The sequence below is a fragment of the Haemorhous mexicanus genome, chromosome Z, assembly GCF_027477595.1.
Source record: "Haemorhous mexicanus isolate bHaeMex1 chromosome Z, bHaeMex1.pri, whole genome shotgun sequence".
Lineage (NCBI taxonomy): Eukaryota > Metazoa > Chordata > Aves > Passeriformes > Fringillidae > Haemorhous > Haemorhous mexicanus.
In genome coordinates, this window is record NC_082381.1 from 84,972,911 (window position 1) to 84,992,537 (window position 19,627).

The 19,627-nt window shown below is 38.2% G+C and overlaps 1 long non-coding RNA gene across 2 annotated transcripts in view; it reads right to left on the reverse strand.

Moving 5' to 3' along the window:
• LOC132322273 (uncharacterized) overlaps nucleotides 1-19,627 on the reverse strand; it is a 44,778-nt gene that overhangs the window by 13,071 nt on the left and 12,080 nt on the right. Inside the window, exon 3 of one of the 2 annotated variants that reach the window (XR_009485069.1) lies at nucleotides 8,540-12,579. The exons of the other annotated variant lie outside the window; for it this stretch is intronic. This is a non-coding gene — a long non-coding RNA (uncharacterized LOC132322273). Of the gene's footprint in view, nucleotides 1-8,539; nucleotides 12,580-19,627 lie in introns of those variants that run through there. 2 annotated transcript variants of the gene reach the window in all.

Here is a 19,627-nt window from a genome sequence, read left to right on the forward strand (position 1 = left end):
TGAAAATTTAATGTTTGAAGTCCACTAGGATTTTAGTTTTAAGGTATATTAACTACCTCAAGGTAAGTATTTGCAAAGCAAAAACAGAAGATGGGATGGGAGGATGATATTATACTCAGTACACAGAAGCAAAAGGGCTGCTAGTTCATAGAATTGTCAACATTTTTGACACAGATAATTCTGAAAACATCCACCAGTTTGATATCCATCTGGATCTAATGAAATTCGACACAGTAGACCCCCTTGAACTTCCATCCCCAGAATGTTTTCACCTTGCCTTTTGGATGTGCTCACAAGGGAGATGTGTTGGTCCTTTCATGTCAGACCTTAATTGGAGCATACATTCCCTTCCTCACTGCATCTGTTTCACTAGGGACTTTCATCAGACGGAGTAAAGGGCTTTTTCTCTCTCTCAGCCCCCTTTAATACAGAGCATTCAGCTCCTTCTACAAAGTGTCTTCATTTTTTCCCCCCTGTTTTTGAGGTCTCTTACTCTTTCTACCATTGAAATGTTGTCTTTGTGCAGTCTGTCCTCTGTATTAACTTCTTGTGCATGGATCTGTCTATGGAGTCTGTGTTGGAGGGGAGAGTGAGGGCTCAGCCTAACTTTGAGTTTCATTCTGGCTTTCTACATTTATGAATGTATTTTCCATCAGCATTGTATTGTGTGGGAGATTTTCACCTTTCATCTTTTAGCCTGTTCTCCACATCTATTCAGGAACCTTCATCTCTGTTCCCCACATTTTTTAGACCCAGAGATACACTTTTTTTTATTACCCCAAATCTCTCTACTTCAGTCCCACTTGCCTTATCACTTTTGCTTTGTGAGTCCTTTTCAGTGAGTACTCCTTCTTTTCCCTGTACCCTTTGTTCCCATACTTTCTTTTTTCTCTTGTTAAATGCCACACAAAGATGTCTTTCAGTAGACAGAATGGTCCCTATCGGTCTGATAATTGTGTTGGCTGTACTCATATAAATGTTATTAGGAACCAGAAGATTTGACCTTGCTGGATATTTCACAGTCACTGCTGTGGCTCAGACTTTGGATCTCAGCTGAGCAAATCATGTAAACATCTGCTGTTTTCTGCAAGACTGCTATTCTAACTGATTTGATTCAATTCGATTTGATCCAATTCGACTCTATGTAGAGCACTGCAATTCCCACTGTATCTCAGTATTCAATGCCTTCCAACACCACAGAGACAAACAAATGTCTACCCCTTAAGGGTGATCCTGCTTCTCAGATTCATTGCTGTCATTAGAAACTGCACTCTTTTTTTTTGTCAAATCCTGTGCTGAGTTATGATCGTTACTCTTTGGCTTCTGTGAAACTGTACCTGCCTGCAAACTGTAGGCAAAAAAAAAAAAAAGTTCACCTGCAAGAGCCTAATTTTATCCACCACTTTCTTAGAAACTGTTTAAGAATTTAGTTTTATGAAACCAAAATATTAATAAGATGATAACACTGGAGATAAGTCTATCATCTGTGAAACATAAGGTTTTACCTTATCCATATTTATTCATGGCTCTGATTGTAATAAATTATTTTGAACTTAACTATGTCATTGCAAAGCATTATATAAAGCACATGATCATGTTTAGAATGCATCCTGAATTTCAGCTGTGAGTTTTTTTAAATATGACTCTTAGGTGACTGCTTCTAAAACTGCAGAAAACAATTTTACAATGATTGACTTCTGAATGCAGCCTTTAATAGGACTGAGACAGTGAGAGTCAATTTGATTTTACTGGGCTTTACCACACCTGTTAGGAAAATTGCTTTCAAATTCACAGAAAGAATGAATTTCATAAAATCCAGAGGAAATTTATTTTAGATGTATAATTTAACATACATTTGACATGATTCAAATAGCTACTTGTAGAAAACCAGAAAAGGCTCAATTCTAAAACAGTGTTCAGCATTTATCGCAGAAGAAAGACAGCCAAAATAGAGGCCACCACTCTGGAGACTCTGAGATAGCTAGATAGATCTGACTATTCATTTAGATTGCATTACTGATCAAAGCCTACCTTCCAAACTGGGTGTAAAAAAACCGCTCCCGCTACAAGAAGGTGCACTCTGATAATAAAATTTAATAATTACTTTTCTAAAGTGTCTTTCTCACCCAATTAACAGGCCATTACTGTCAAACAGTCAGAACTTAACAGGTTATGCACCACAGTGCAGTGCACTGGGTAAGAAATGGAGTGCAAGGACTTTTCTGTTCAGCCTGATTTTGTAGGATCAGTGGTGCCCTGTACTTTTACTACCGTGTCACTTGTTCTAGGAGTCTTGACCCTGAAATCCAGATGCAGGATGAGATGAGTTAAGCCTCCAATCCAAATTGGCTGGAGGAGTTCAGAGAGATTTGGTGTTGTATGCAAAGACAGCCTGGTAGGACAGCCCAGACAACTCTTTCTAGAAAGGCGTGCACATAGGAGAGGACAGGTATGACAACTCTCCTTTGAATGCTTAGTGAGACAGACTTCTAGACACTCTTCCAACCAAGAGCATGCATCTCAACTAGTCATCACAGAATCATAAGATGGATTGGGTTGGAAGGAATCTTCGAGATTACCCAGTTCCACCCCCTGCCATGGGCAGGGACAGCTTCCACTATGCCAGGTTGCTCCAAACTCCATCCAGTCTGGCCTTGGACACGTCCAGTGATCTGGGGCAGCCACAGCTGCTCTGGGCAACCTGTGCCAGCACCTCATCACCCTCACAGGGAAGAAAGTCTTCCTAACAGCTTATCTAAATCTATCTTTTTTTAGCTCAAAGCCTTTAGTCAGGACTTGCTTAAGCCAGCTCTTTTCAGTGGGAGCAGCTGGACTCAGTGTTCTGAAAATTTAACCTCTGCGATAACAGCCAAACATTTCTATAATCTGGGCAATACTCAATTTGAAACAATTATTTGTGCAACTATTATGAGCAATAAATAAATCCAAAACCTCCAACATTAGTGACATTTCAATATTAAAAATAATTTTAAGTCCTGCAAGAAAATATGCATCTGTGAAAGGCAGAGGTTGAGGCTTAGAAGGAGCAGAGCTCCTCTCTAATGAGAGGCTTAGAGGAACAGGGACTCCTCTACTTTGGGGAGAGGAAAATGGATAACCTGAAAGAAGTCCCAGTGAAATGTCATATTTTTCTAAGTATGACTTCCTAGAACAAAAAAAAAAATTCACAAAGAAATTCAGATACATACATGATCCTGCTTAGACCATCACAAAAAATACACTGTAAGAGGAATTTTTTTTGTGTAGCTCAGTTAGTTTCTCACTTGTTTGAAAACAAGATGCCTGTTTGCTTTTCTCAAAAAAAAAACCACCCTGCCTTTGTTTCAGCACCTTCTGCCTAAGCACTTCAGCATATTGCATTATACACACTGTGAAATTCGGGGGTGTAAATCTTCTCTCTGTGTAGAGTCCTTGTTTTTTGTTTATAAAAAATAGAGTGTAAGGGGACATAAAACGTAAGTGAATCAAGCCCTCAGCTAGCATTTAATTGATAAGAACTAAAGCTAATATTAGATAACAAATAAATGGTCTGTTGCACAGGCATTTAATTAAACACCAAATTAATGCAGTAATGACCTACTGGAACTAACAGCCAGAAATGCTTTACTGCAGGCAAGCATCTGGAATGCTTCACCTTTTTTTTTTTTCCTCCCTCTTCCCTCCTGTACAAATACATTGAAAAGACACACATTCATTTTTAATACTCAGTCTGGAGGGCTTCTGCTTTGTCCTTTACCCTGTCTGAAACCCTAACATCAGTGGACACCAGACAATTTTTGCTAGTGCCACTTTCTTGATGGGCACAGCAAACAAATGGCAAGTTGGTGCTCCTTTCTCTTCCCCCTGCACAACGCCCTTCTGTGTCATTATCTGGTTGAAACTCAGCCCTGTACACCTTGGGTGATTACACACTGCCCAAAAGATTAATTGCAGACAGCACTTTGGATAATGGTCTCAGGTACGGAGCCTACCATGCCGTGGAGAAGGCACAGGAATCAATACATTTCTTTATCTGTACAAGTCCATGTCTATAAAAGTGCTTTCAATCATACCCCAGAATATCTGAGAGGTGTGGGAGATTAACTCTGCTCAAACACACTCAAGAAGATTTTTGTCCAAGGCAAAAAATGCAAGAGTCTTTAAGGGGACCTCAGTCATGTTTTGTTGTCCTCTACCATGCCATATGAAGTTGTACAACAACATAAACTTGTCAGGCTGTTAGTTGGAGTGTGCATATTCAGATATATAAAAATACACTTACATATGAGTTTCTGACTCTGCTGGCTCTGAACACTGAATGGAGACAGGTGTCCACAGTCTCCCAGATTATCTCTGCAGTCACTGGAGAGAGATACCCACCTCCCTTCAGTCACTGGTGGAAATGTTGGGTGAGCTGCACCTCTCCTGGCAGAGCTCTTCCCTCCCCATGGGAGGCAAGGGCCCTGTATCCCTGTCTCAGCTAATTTCCAATATTTATAAGAGATGTGTCATGGCCTAAGTGTCTTTCCATAAAAAAACTATAAGTTTTATGATTATTAAAGTGGATTTGCACTCTAGATATCCAGCCAGTCTTTTCCCAGTGTCAAGTCTTTCTAGTTTCTCCTCTTAACAGAACAGAGATGCCTATGTTGAAGAGTTACATTCCTTTGTCCCATTGCAACACCATTTGAGCTGAAACACTCATGTAAAAGTTCGAGGTAAGACCTGAAGCAAAGACAGCTTCAGTTTCTATCTCACTAATTATGGTCTAAATGACAGAGGAAGCGAGGGGTCAAGAATTTGTTTTCCCACCCCTCACACAGGAACTTGATGTTAGTTGGAGCCATAGCTTATTCTAAGGTCTTGAAGCAAAACTCACAGCAGCACAGAAGTTGTGAACCATATCTATCTAAACACATTACTCAATAGTGTGCATTTCCTAATCAGAAGGGATTTTCTATCTCCAGGTTTTGCCTCTTTGTTTATCCATGGGCTTCACAGGCTTGGATGGAAGCAGAATCAATCTTACATTCAGCATCTCTGGTATGCTCATCTTTAGATTTTTAATTCATCAGGCTACACTGAAAAAAGTGTTCAGATAATGCTTATTGCAGTGTGCTCCCACCTCTGAAAAAAGCTAGTTTTGGAACAGGATTTTAGATTTCTTTTCTACAGATCTACATTATACCAGGTGACACAGATTTGTTGTATTATCAATAGCATATTAGTCAAAATAGCCAATGAAGTCAAGAATACCATTAATTTCATCTTAAAATGCACACTTGTATTTGTAGGACAGAATAATGCCCTAGACTCCATTCTCTATACTGATCAGATCATCACTGCCCATGGCTTAGATTGGAAACCTGAAATCAAATGAATTTATCCCAAACTTGGTACTAGCATAATAGTTACGGTAATAACAATAAACATAGTAATAGTAATAATAACAACAACTGAAAAAAAAATAAAAGAGGAGATTCGTAATGGTCCTGATGATTCAGTAGGGGCCTGAATGCTGAATGAATCCCACAGCTTGTGCCTGGGCATTGAGTATCACCAGAGTCACTGTTTTTTGGATGAGGGATAAATCTGAGACCTTTCCTTGCCATTACAGACTCTTATCATTTTATAAGAAATAAGGGTGGACCTCAGGGTCTTTGCCACAAGACAAAGGAGAATTATAATCTAGTTATTTAAATTTCTTTTTCAGCTTCCAGTTTGTATCCTCCACAGCAAGGAACTAACCCAATCCATTGAAAAAGCAGTTCTTATGTGCTGTATAGGAACGAGCAACTTTTGAAGACTTTGATGCTAAATGCATACACAAACACGTCCATGGAAATCTATTATTACTCACACACTCTTCAGGCAAATTCCATTCCCGTTTATAGTCACTGGCTCTTACTGTGATCACTTTGATGCTTGGCTTGAGAGCATTTATACTGATATAAGTAATGCAAAAACTCCTGAATGAGGAGCAAATTCTCTTTTCTTTTCTCAGGCAATAGATAAAGAGCTAGCTACATTTGGTATAAACAGAAGTACAGGTAACACCTCCCACCAGAGCACAGAACAGTACTAATTAGTTCATTAAGCATCCCAGCATCCCTGTGGGGTAGGCATGTATTTTATTATCCCCAAGTTAGCAGGCAGGTAGAGTTGACTACCTCAAAGACACACTTATGGTAAATGAAGGAACTCTAACGCCTACTCCTTTGTTCTGCTGGGTAAACAGGCAATAGTTCAAGGCAGCTTTAATTCCATGTCCCATTATCTTTGTTGTTTTCTGTTGTCACGTGGCAATGCAACAGTAATGTACAAAGTCACTTTCTCCAGTGATGAAAATAGAGATTGTCAAAACCAAATAGCTTCCTGGTGTAATAGATGCAGAATTGCTGAATATTTGGGACTTCTATTAAGAGTGTTCTTTGTCCCCCATGCTCACAGACCTTTTCCTGTAATGTTTGAAGGAAAGCATGGTGTGACTTTGAGAACAAATCCGAGCCTTTCCAATGCAGCCTGCACTGTACACATGTGTACACAGTATATGAGTTGGTGCTACTAGGGATAAGGCATCTGGAATATCAAGTTCAGATGGCTCAGAACCAGATTGAGCTCATAAAATGAACATTACCACAGCCACAAAACTAACCGAGGTAATCATGTACTATTTAGACAAGCAGCAGCATTGCCCTTTGTGAAGGGCTTTAGAATGTGCAAGTCAAGTGTATGGTTGCATAAAGACTGGGGATATTACACCCAGAGAAATCCTCAGAAGACAACAGCATCATTAACTATTTACGTTGTGACTCTACCCATTACCGCATTTGACAAACAGTTTAATTTCAAGGAGGAAAAACAAAAATAAAAAATAAAACACACAAAGACACAAAGACACAAAAAGGGAAAGAGGGAAAGAAGAAATCTGTGCATCAATAAAGGCAGTTCAGAAATGAAAAGCAGGCAAGATGTCAAGCACCTAGAAAGAGGGAGATGGGAAATAAAAGGTTCTGCTGTTTTCCCTGTTCACTTACTTTCATTTGGGATAAAACATGGCTATTTTTCAAATTTAGAATTCATTACAACATGGCATAATTTGAAAACATGCACAGAGAAACAAAGAGACTTTACTCTCTTCCCCTTCCTTCACAGTGAATTGAACAGTCACTTTCAGCAATGACAAGTCATTTTTAGTCATATATGAGCAGTATATATCACAGCTAAAATATCCAAGTAGTTGTTTGATTTAGTGTTTGTGGTATATAAAATTAGCCCATGAGATAATTTGGTCTTTGTGTGACTCAGTTGCTACTTCCTTGACCAGACAAGGTTCATAATGTAACAATTGTTTGAAAAGGCTGAGGGTATAGAAAGCTGATGTGACTTTCCTGGCCATTTAAAAAGGTTCAGGAATATGTGTCATGCAACTGACAACATCTAATGTATGAAACACAAAATGCCTGCACAATTTCAGCCATTTCAGTTAAGGTCAGAGGATTCCTGAGGAAAAACAGACTTCTTAAACATGAGTTGTAGAGAGTTAAGGCAATCTGTTGTGTTCTTTTCTGTGTCAGACTAAGGCGAGAATAATTTTTTTCACATAAGCAATTGTTAGACAATCTGCTGGGATGCTCAGATCTTGATGCAGATCTGCCATGCAAATCCAGAGCTAGGATGAGAGGAAACAGACTCAAGTTCTACCAAGGAAGCTAACACTGGATAACAGGAAAAATGTTTTCACTGGAAGAGTTGTCCAGCCCTGTTGCTGCCCAAGGTGGGGTCACCTTCTCTGGAGGGATTTAAAAGATTTAAAAGGCTGTGATGCTTGGGGACATGGGTTAGTGGTGGCCTTGACAGTGTTGGGTTAGTGGATGGACTTGATGATCCTAGAGGTCTCTTCCAACCCAAACTATTCTGATTCTAATAGATAACATATTCAGCTGAGGAGCAAGATTCTCAAGAGCTGTAGGGTAGCTCAAACAGATTCAATGAAACCATGAAGCTCCGACCCAGAAGGCAGGGTTCTCTTTTTTAATCAACTCAACAAAACACTTTGCCAATCATCCAAGTATCATCTCTTGTAGATGAGGTTTCTGTAGAGAATAATGTTTTAATTGTGGGAGAGGGGCAATTCCCATTGCCTTTGGTAGATCACAAAAATTTTCACAGCTGCCAAATTATATAGCATTATACTTCAGGCCCATCCCATGGGGATAATATGCAAACCTCTCCTTACCCATATTTTAAGGATAAAGGTATGAATAAAAATGTAAGCTGTTATGTCAGTCTGCATTTAAATATATGATATACACACAAGAAAAGGAATTAAGGCAACACACTTCTTTAATTCTGTCCATTTTAGTATGTCATTAATTATTTTCCACTGCATTTTTCATTTCCAAAAGAAGACTACCTGCTTAGCGAGCACTTATTAAATGCTTTCTTTTTAATTTGTAAAGGAAAAAGAGTCTCATATGTTTATTACATATTATTCAACTTTTATTTTGAAGACAGATTCATTTATTTCTTCCCAAGCTTTTCAGCAATTCTCAACAATATACCATCTGTCTGCTTTGTAGGCATGAATATATTTAAATTCACAACACGACTGAAAATGTACTCTGTAGGTGGGGATATTGAGGTACAAAGCACTAAGCTGAAAAATACCATCTAATTTTGAGGGTGTGTTTTTTTGTGAAAACCACATGGCCTGGACCTTCCTCTAAGTCCTTTAAGGATGGTCACAACCATTTCTGAGAGCTCCTTATGCAGCTCCACCTCAGCTGCTGCAAGAAGGAAGGTGATCCAGGAGGGGTGAATAAACCAGCACAGCTACTAGGGCCCAAAAACAAGCTGAAATGTGGCTCTGGACTTATGGCAGGGGTCAGATGAGGATTCTGACTGGGGCTGGTCTGGGCTCTGACTATCTACATGGCTCAAAACCAAGTTGTAACCATTTTTCTCATCTCTTTTCAAACACCCCTTTACACGGTGAATTTCAGCCTACTTCTTTTGTCTCTGTTCCTTGTCACATTTAAAGTCTGCTTGTCCCAGGCATCTGTCTCAGAGCCAGATTTCATGCCCAGTTGCAACACCTTTTTTGTGATCATGATATCCAGGATGGGTTTATGTACCAAAAGATTAAAATTCTCTGTCACACCAAAGCCCATGTAAATTGTTTTCTTCCTGCCCATGCAGACCAGCTGACTCTTCATGTCAACAAAAGCTTTCACTTTCCTTTTGACCTTTTTTGTCATAGAATCATAGAATATTCTGAGTTAGAGGAGAGAAGGAGGAATCATCAAAGCCCTGGCCATGCACAGGACAATCACAACAAATCCACCCTGTGCCTGAGGCCATGGTCCAAACACTCTTTGGACTCTGTCAGGCTTGGTTCTGTGACCACTGCCCCAGGGAGCCTGTTCCAGTGCCCAACCACCCTATGAGGGAAGAATCTCTTCCTAAGATCCAGCCTAAACTTCCCCTGGTAGAAATTCCTGCATTTTCTGTGCATCAGAGCATGCTTAAGCATTGTGGGTGAAGATGATTTTTTTTTTTTTTCCTACTGCAACTACTAAATCCTAAGATATCTTTGCTAAGCAAATAATTTCATTTTGGAAGAACCTGGAGTCAGTCACAGAGAGATTCTGTAACAGCAATATGCACACCTATGCATAGATGTAGACATGAAAAACCGTCTATGAAGAGCTACAAAGCATAGAAAATTTAAATTTGGTCATAAAAGTTATCAAAATTATTGTTAAAAACACGTGGGAGCTTTTTTCATCCTCTCTGAGAATATTTTAACCAGTGATCCCCAGTCTACCCAGAATAAGTTCCAAAGTTAATGTAAAAGATAAACAAAATATGAAATTGCATACCTTACACGACATATGGCAACTCCAGTTATATTTATGCCAGCAAATTTCCTTAATCTGGATTTAAATATTAGCAGAATAAAACTTTGGAAGATTATGTTGAGGATTTTCATTTATTGATGCATAAACTTAGACATTTAAATCAGTATTGAAACAGCTAAAATACGTCTGCTTTAAGAGTTCCCAGTATACTATTTCCCCCATTTTTTCTGCAGAATTTTGGATATAGTAGTGTTCATTTTATTTCTAGTAATAATAAAATTCTAAAAAAATACAGTTTTATGTATTTCAAAATTATTCACAAAGTTGAGAAAAATTCAGGGAAGAAGTTCAGTCCAAATAGGGAGCAGAAAATAAAGTACTAAAACCTTAAACCATTTTTTACAAAGTCCTCTTTTTCTTTTTATATGGTTTTTGAACTTCTCTACTGACTCTCTATCAAGTCAAAGAGAAAAGACATTAAATATAAGTAATGTTTTACCATAACTAATGCTCTCACACACCATATGGTTGGGAAGAAAAGCTGATCCTTCTCATGGATTTTTTTCCTTTTTTTTCTTTCTATATTTTTAATAAAATAACACAAAAAATTATTCTTCTGCTCACAGTTTATTTTTCTTTATTTTTTTTTTAACCCAGGAACTGAACTTTTCCTTTACTTTCATAATTCTCATGCAAATAATCTGAAAATCAGATGCTGTTTTAAAAAGACATATTCAGAAGCATGCTAGCATTTTAAATTATGCTGTTTAATATTGTTATGTTCAGGAAAGCATGTGGCAGTGATAATTACCTGAATTTGATGATCTGCACTGCTAAAAACACTGCATTATTCTGTGTCAGTGGTATAAACAGTGCCCCCACAGTACCCTGTGAAATGTCCCATTGCAGTAATATCAAGCTGTCATGATTTCATAAAATGCAGATGAAGATTAGTTTCACTGTCATTCTTTGGGTACTAATCAGGGAAATCTATAGAATGAATATAAAATTAAAAAAAAAAAGAAAAAATATGTGCTCTGCTGAATAGAGAAAATAGTGTTTTAGACTGTGGAGCAGATTGTTTCCAGAACTCATCTTAGAACAGGTGAATTTTTAGAGTAAGTATTCTCATTCAAAAAGCAAAATGAAGACAAAGTGACACAACATTTCAAAAGGCACCCGCTCCTTGTTGGGTATTTTTTTTTCCCTAAATTGATGCCTTGAGCTTGCTTCCTTGACATGATGCTGCAGTGTCTTTTCTCCTGCTTGACTAGACAGATAGGCCATGTCTCATCTGCTGCAGCTCCTGTTATATGGTATTTATTTTGCTGTCACTACACATGATCTGGTTTAATCTTTGTGGACAGCACTGAATTCTATTAATCCACCTCTCCAGACAGGGAGAGGTGCTGATTCACCTGGATGCCTGTATTCCAAATGTACAGAAACCAACCCATTAGCTGTTCATGGAAAAGCTGAAGAAAAGCCGTATCAGAATTTTCTTAAAAATAATCCAAATGTTTCAGGAGGAAAACATTGCAGGGACTTATTCAAAGCCTATTGGATTGACTGCCCCTATAATGAAGTTAACATGGCAATAGATACAAGCACAATTTCTGTACATTCCTTAGACAGGAATTCCAGTGCAGCTAACATTTGGAACAAAGTAAATTTTATCATCCTTACATATTTGCACTCATTTTTTGGGAGATGTTTTTCTTCCTAGCTGATATGGAGCAGAAAGTCATAACTTTGGATAATTCAGGAATAGAGCCAAAATGCCACAACTTGATTATGAATGAAATGCCATCTGGATTCCACATTCAGGCTGATTGACAAAAGTCACTAGAACACTCCGTGCCTCCATACTCATTTCTAAAGCTGGCCAAATGGTAATAAAAAATGACCTTGATAATAAGGTCTTTTATTTTTTTTTCCTATGCAATATTTCGAAACCTCTTTTAGATCCTAGGACACATAATGCCATACTTTCAGTCATAATACAGCTTTATGTGTTTCTTTTTCAGATCAGACCAGCTTTAATTGAATCGTGCCATTTTCCCACATAGATTGTTTTTCTATCACAATTTCTCACAAACCCTTTTTACAAAGCATGGCTATGTTAATGTGCAAATGTAAATCCCTTTGCTGAAAAGCCCTTATCTTTATTCTTCTTGTTAGATCTTCCATGTTGTTCCTGGATCTCACTTCACCTTGCAGAGCTTCATATGTCCCACTGAACCTTTCAGAGGCACCACTGTATTTTTTTTGTAGGGAAACTTTTCTTCTTACTATGCCTATGCTTGATAGCCTCTCCTTAAGATTCCCGTTTAGTCTGTGCTAGAAGAGGTTCTTGAACTTGTCCACAGATATTTCTAATTTTTCTCATCTTCATCAGTCAATTTAAAGAAGCATAAAATGTCATCTGCCTCATCCGTCACCATGTGTGTATTAACGTATTTATCTGATTCGCTTCCTCTTGCTCATCTAGGCTTGATGCAATTCTGAATCTTTCAGATCTCCTAATTTATTTCAGTCACTCTTCGGGCTTACTGAAGTTGAATTTCTCAGGTGAACTAGTCTGAAGTGATGTCATGCTTTAGCAGTTCTATAAGCAATTATCATCTTAATAGCCTGTAAGCCCTGTTTTGTATACTCTCTTTTGGTCTGCAGCCAAGCGAAGAAATCTGTTTACTCCCAAAACTCTTCACTTTCTCTATGGAAGCAGGAAAAGAAGCAAACAACAAAACAAATTATTAAAAGAAAGCTATCTTCACTGGGTAGTTTGGCATTGACCTTTATCTTTAATTGTGACCAGTTTCAACAGATCTGTTTCATTCCAGATAACCTGAGTATTGTATCTGGTTTACGTAGTCAATACATGACCTCTTTGTCTCAAAGTCTAGACCAAGCTGAGATCAACTTTGCATGAAGCTAGAGAAAAACTTTGACAAACTTCCTTAAAACTTTGACATTGGGTCAAAGAAACTGATTTAACAAGGGAATATTTCACCTCACTTAAACTCAGGATACTGATTCATGGGTGCTACGGTCCCATCCCTGGAAGTTTTCAAGGGCAGATTGGATGGAGCGTGGAACAACCCAGTCTAGTGAAGGGTGCTCCTGTCCATAGCAGGGGGTTTGGGACCTCATGGTCTCTAAGTTCCCTTGTAACCCTAACCATCCTAGGATGATACTAAGCCTTAACTTCCACTGAGGCAATTTTTTGTAGTTAGCAGATATGAATCCATTCACTTCCAGAGGATGACTGTCTTCGTACAGAAGTATTCGGTGACCAGCTCCGAGTAAGAAAGAATAGGAATTATCTCTGTATTGATTATATTAATTAATTATATTATACTAATTACAGCATTAAATATGTTTCCATAACTGAAGGTATAGAAAAATATGAGAATTATAGAAGATATGAAACATATAGAAAGATATGAAACTCCTATCGATTATTTTTATGGGGATAAACAACATGTCTCATATGTAGTTTACAAAGTTCTTCTTTTCATCTTAAACTGGAAATCTCTATTTTCTCACCTGGGTTGCCCTGTAATCTTTACCAGCTGTATTTACTAGGACCATTTTATGCATAAAGAATTAACTTTAGGTGAGATAGATCTCCTTACTGAATGAGGCAACCAGAAAAAAAAAAAAAAAAAGAAAAAAAAATCATTAGAACTATTAGCCTGGATTTTTGATATAAAGCATGTGGAAAATTAAAGTGGGATGGATGAGATCTCCATCATTAACAACTCTGAAAACTTTTGATTTTCAACAGCAATTACCACTAAAACAATTCTTGAAGCGAGCTCTAGATGCTGTGTGTTTCCACATTTCCCAAGTCATCCTATAATTTTTTGTCACTTTCTTTCCTAGTCAAACTTGGGAGTCTTTCCCCAAAATATAACATTTTCAGCAGGATAGAGATTTCTCCCTTCCTCACACCTTGCACACAGAGAAAAGCACAGATGTGAGCTTCAATGCAATTATCAATAGTGCTAAAATATAAAAACATTGATTAATTTCCCCTTTTCCACTGCTCTCGCTAACTTCTACTAAAGTGGAATCCTCAGGAAAATTTGACAAATCGGAGAAATAAAGAAAAATTTTATTTAAATTTGCTGTAGATATTTTTGCTGGCAATAGAATTTATACCTTTTCTGCCACATTAATTATGGTTCCTTTCTGCTGTTTTTTTAATACTACATTGGTGCATCAGCTGAAGCTGACCTGAGAGTTTCCACGATACAAACAGCCCCTTGTGTGAAACAGTGAGCTTTATTTATAGTGACAGGATGCTCTTTGTGGTTTTTTTCTATTTCTGTGTTACGCACACAGATTTATTTACAAGTGGAAATACAGCAGTGACTACCCTTTGCTGCCGACAGCAGATGAGCTCTGCACTTTATTTAACTGACTTTGTGTCAGCTTCAATTTCTTGACTGCTCGGAGTGCAGGTTCTGTTGGTCCTTCCAAGGTATCCTTTGATCTTGCTCTGTGTTTGGTTTCCTGCTTTACCCCTTGGGCCTATGGTTTGCTGCAGGACTCTTTCCCCCACCTCCTTCTTTTGTGTCTCCAAAGAATGCAAGCACACTTTCACATGTATTATTTTACAGATTCCTGTGATCATAGATGAAGGGGAAATCAGCTCTTCCATTACAATGTGCATCACTGTACCTCTGCTTTGCAGTCATATCTGTAGTAAAAAACAACTCATTTTTTCATAGTTTTGACATAATACAGACCAAGACTTGACTTTTCTTTTTAAAAGGAGAAGAGGTCTAATTTTCTGTTGCATCACTTAATTTCTGAACACATGGCAAAGCTGAATGAGGGCCAAGGGGACTAATTTCACATTGGCTTATACCTGTTTTGGAATAAAGGATGGATTTCCCAACCGCAGAATGACATAGTTTTGTACAGCTGTTCTCTTTCCTAACTGATGAGAAAGGAGAATTTGCTGTTTCTGTGGTGTCTGGTCAACTTCTGGCATATTCCTTTGCCTTTTTTTGATCCAGATTAAACACAGCCAGCCTAGAAATATTTTGCAGCTTGCAATGGCCATGGAAACTCGTTAATCAAGGAATGCTCTCTGGTTCTTTCTGCCAATTATTTGAGCGCACTATGTAGGGTACCAAGTAAAAGTTAAAGTACAATTCAGACGCAGGCTTTGATAATAGAAATGCTTAATAGAAAAAAATGCTAAAAAAAGTAGATGATAAATATGAGAAAATTATTCTTTTAGGTTTGATACCAGGAAAAAAAAGAAAACTCTAGACTTCTCAGTCACAAAGCACTTTCCTCATATTCCAGAAAGATCCCAGGAATACAAAATCACAAGCTATTCTAACCTCAAAACACATGCTTTTAGACATGCTTTGGTGACAATTTCCAGCAAGAAGAAGCTTTAAAATATCTAGCATTCAAAGTAATTCTTCTCAGAGCTCCTCCACAGTTGATTAACAGGAAAATAAAGTATACAGTTAATGTAATGCATATGTTTTTTATATGCATGTCTGTAAACACAGAATCTAAGTAGAAAAAAACCCCCAGATATTCTCTTTACAAAAAAGAGATGGGAGATCTGCACTTTTAGTTCTGCAAGCAGGAACATATTTAACAATGTTAATGAGTGGCCCACAAAGGCCATCCTCTGTCTTCAAACATTACCTGAGGTCCTTCCAAACATAGCAGAGCCATTTGTGACCTGTGTGCAGAGCCTACATCAGGGTTTTACTGCCAGCCAAGTCAGTGTCTGAACGAGGCATGAACAAAAGAAGAGGTCTATAGATACTGGAACAAATATCTCAATGCAAACCCACTATTTATTCTTTAAAACTAAAAGTAGGGAAAAAGTGATTTTGTTTTCTCTTGCAGTGTTAGAGCAGGGGTCTACCTGAAATAAAAATGTTTTTAGGGCTAGTCTGCAGTGTGTGTATAGATGTGTGTCATAAACCACTATGTCAACATCCTAAAATCTTCCTCTCATATTTTTCATTGCTTATTTGCATAATATGCTTTTTTTTTTTTTAATTCGATTAGAAGAGAAGTTGGCAATAGAAGGCAAGCCTGAGCCTCACAAGTTGTTCCTCTTACAGCTTGAGGTATATCCCAGCCATACCTTGACAACCTTCTCTTTTCTTTGAAGTGTCCATAAAACAAAACATATGTAGAGAGATGGAAATATGCTGCAGAATAACCTGATTCATCCAGGTTCTTGACCTGCATAATCAGAGCACCAGGTCTGCTGGAACATCACTGAGCTCAGCAGTTGTTGGAAACAAGTTGGGTTACAGAAATTTGGAGCTTCTCAGACACTCTGTGAATTAAATAAGTGTAAATCACTTAGTGATGCCTCAGCAACTAGGGAGAATCATATTTGGAGAAGACAGTCAGATGATGAGACAGATAATAGAAATTGCATCTAGGTACCACAGAAATTAAGAAAAGAAACGCTGAGGATGAATGGTATGGAAAAAAAACATTCATATTATTTTTCTGTTTGAAGTCACTGACCAAACTCAGGCTGACTTTAAGTTTCATCATCCCTAAACTTAGCAATTTTTTCAGTCCACGTAGAAATGAAGTCCAGTATAACACCTTTTCTTTCTCATGTTTTAATTGATTTTTAAGGTACATGTCAAAGTAGGAGACAATTGCCAGTTCATATACTGCAACAATATAGGGAAGATGTATTCATATTTAATCAAAATTTAATCAGCTGTAATGAAAGTGAACTATATAAGTGAAGATAAAGTAGAATTTCATGTCTGCATTTCAAGCATGTTCTTTATTTTCAGAAAGCCCACATCCAGTCTTTCTACATATCTGTGCTTAATTATCTAACTGCAAGTTTCTTTTTCAAAGGGCAAAAGCAGAAAAATCTTTTAAAGCCTAAAACAAGTCTTTGAACAGCATAAGCTGACAGTCTAGTAAGGTAGGGTGAGTTACCTGTACATGATTCACCCAGAGAACCTGGAATTAATATGGAAACCCCTCAGTAGCTTAGAATGACCATGATTGAGTACAGTCAGTGGGTGTTGTCTTGTCAGAGTTTTTGATATAGGTCACAAAACACAGCTGGGAATTGGAGGAAGCCTGTAGCCTCTCTCCTGCGGCTGCGGGGCTGTACAGGAGCCCGGCTGGGTGCCCCCGGCCCGGCCGAAGATGGCCACACGAAGTGCCACTCCCGGATTCCCTCCGGAACCCTGGGCAGTGGTTACCGTCTGTGGTGTGGGTGGCGCAGGCGGGATCTCGGCTACGAGGAACCAAAGCAAAGGAAGGAAGAGGGACGCCCGTATAGGTACGAAGGATCTTTTAATCTTCTTCCCCAGCAATGCTAGGGACGGGTGACAAGAGGGGATCTCGGTGGGGGGGAGGGGGGGCTGATAAAGGGAGTGGGTGTGATGGGAGGAGACACAAAGCTTACCAATAGCAAGGACCCAGGGAGGAGCGTGGGTTACAGCTGAGCCACTGAGGATCACACAGGGGAGGAGAGAAACCCTGGGGGCAAATCATACATCAAATTAAGGAATGACTGACCCAGAGAATTCTCTAGATAAAGGGGGCTGGTTACCATGACAGGCAGGGGAGGGTGGGGCAGCTCCAGTAGGGAGAAACCATTGTGAGGGAAGTACATGGGGGGAACCGAGGGCCAAACTGTTATTGAGTTACAAAAAGAATAACCGATTCTAAAAACACACAATGCCACAGATGCCCTTGTATCTTCAGGGTGTTTGTGCTGTGTTCTGCCACCCGTTAAATCCACAGTCACACCCTGAACTGCAGTGTAGTCATCTTCCCTGCACTCAACGTGGGACTGATGTTGCCTTTGCACTCTCAGGCCAAAAGTCTCTGCTACTTTGCCATATCTCAGATACATCCTTCATTCCGGCTTATTCAAGTGCTCTCCATTTGAGCCATGTCATTACCAAAGATATTTATCTCTGCAGTACTACTAAACTTTCACATCTATTTCACTTAACATAACCCCAGAAAATATGATTCTCCAGAGAAAAAATATATTCTACTTATTGATACTAAGAGTGGCCAATTTTCTTACAAAATCATTTGCCACTACTTCAGTAGCTCTATTAACCTAAAAATAATATAAAGAAGAAAAGTTCATTTTCTCTTCAGAGCCCTACATTCCCAAAAGCTCTTTGCACAGCATAAAACCCTGCCTTCCTTTCAGATATTTTCAGTCTTTGAGAACTTAGGAAAAACAATTTTGATCTTTATAAATAAAACAACTACTTCCACAAAGTTTGCACTCACATGATTTCTGGTCTCTGCAGTCTTTCATTATGCTTCTCACAAAGTCATATCACATTTCTCAGACTCTTATCCAGATATCTCACTCTTTTTTCTCTGTATTTCAAGTACTGGCAACAATTTATGTTATTTTCTTACTGCCAAAACTTGAATTTTTGTCTTCTAATTAACTTTAACTTGATAAATTTTAGTGTCTTTTTCTAAGTTTAGGTCAGAGTGCTCTAGGACTCTTGTCTCACTTTTCAGACTTTGATTTGTACAGTAATATGATATTCCATTGGAGATTCATTGAACTCTCTGAAATTATTCCAACCACTCATGATTTTTTTTTCCTCAGCTCTGTTCCAAGGGATCCAAAGTTTCTCTCCAAAGTCTTCTGTGAAACCAAGCTCTTTAAAAAGTTAAATTTTTTTCAAGATCAAAAAAGTCTTCAAATTTCTTTAGTTCTTTATCAGACATACCTTACATTTTTTTTCATTCATGTGTAAAATATTCAATTAAATTTCCAGCTGAAACTGCTATTCTTTGTCATCTAAAAACCCCCATTTTCTGGTTTTTGATTTCTAGGTGCATTTATCTGTCTGTTACTCCGCTCTATGTAAAATGGCCAATTAATTGCCAATTTTTCTTTGGCAATTAAAACAGAACAATCAACAGTAGTAACTCTGAAGAAAATAATGTAAATTATGAAATATAACGGGTGAGACAAAGTGTCAGCCTGTTAGCCTTGGCACAGTCTTGGGAGAGGCAGGAACTTCTATACACAACTGTCTGCCAACCCATCAAACCCTCCCAAGGAACCAGAAAGTTCAGCAAAAGTAAATTTAGAATTTCAATCTTTGAAGGGTAAGATACCTTTTCACGCATAAATATTTTTGGCCTTACAAGTCCTTAAAACTTCAAAGCATTAACAGAATCATGCACTCATGCATTCAGCAAAAGCAAGACTCTGAGACAACAAGACAGTTTAAAAGATATATAAAGTCACTGTTGTTCTCTATTTTTTGTCATTATACACAGTGATGAAACGCAGTGTTCAAGAGAACTGTAAGATAATTAGACCAAGTCCAAGAAATAGCAACAAGAAGAATTAGAGAGCTAGAAACATGGTCTATGAAGAAAAAAACAGAATATCTGGAATGTTTAGCCTTTAAATAGAGATGTTTAAGAGGAACGTCGTAACCAGTCTCCAAGTACAAAAAAACCTGTTGCAAAGAGTAAAGGCAATCTTTGTTCTCCATATGAATGCACTAGGGAAAAAATGGGCTTAAGTTTCAGTTTGATTAAATTTCTGAATAGACTGTATAGTGGAGCACTGCTGCTGATTATTTAGTAAAGCTGTGGACCCTACACTATTCCTAGTCCATTCTTGGACCAGCCATCTGTGGCTTTTCATAGACTTCATCTACTTTGCAAAAATCCTGTGCCTCAAGGTGGTCTCTGGCTTCCAGTTGAAGTGCTTCAAGGTGATTTATGCC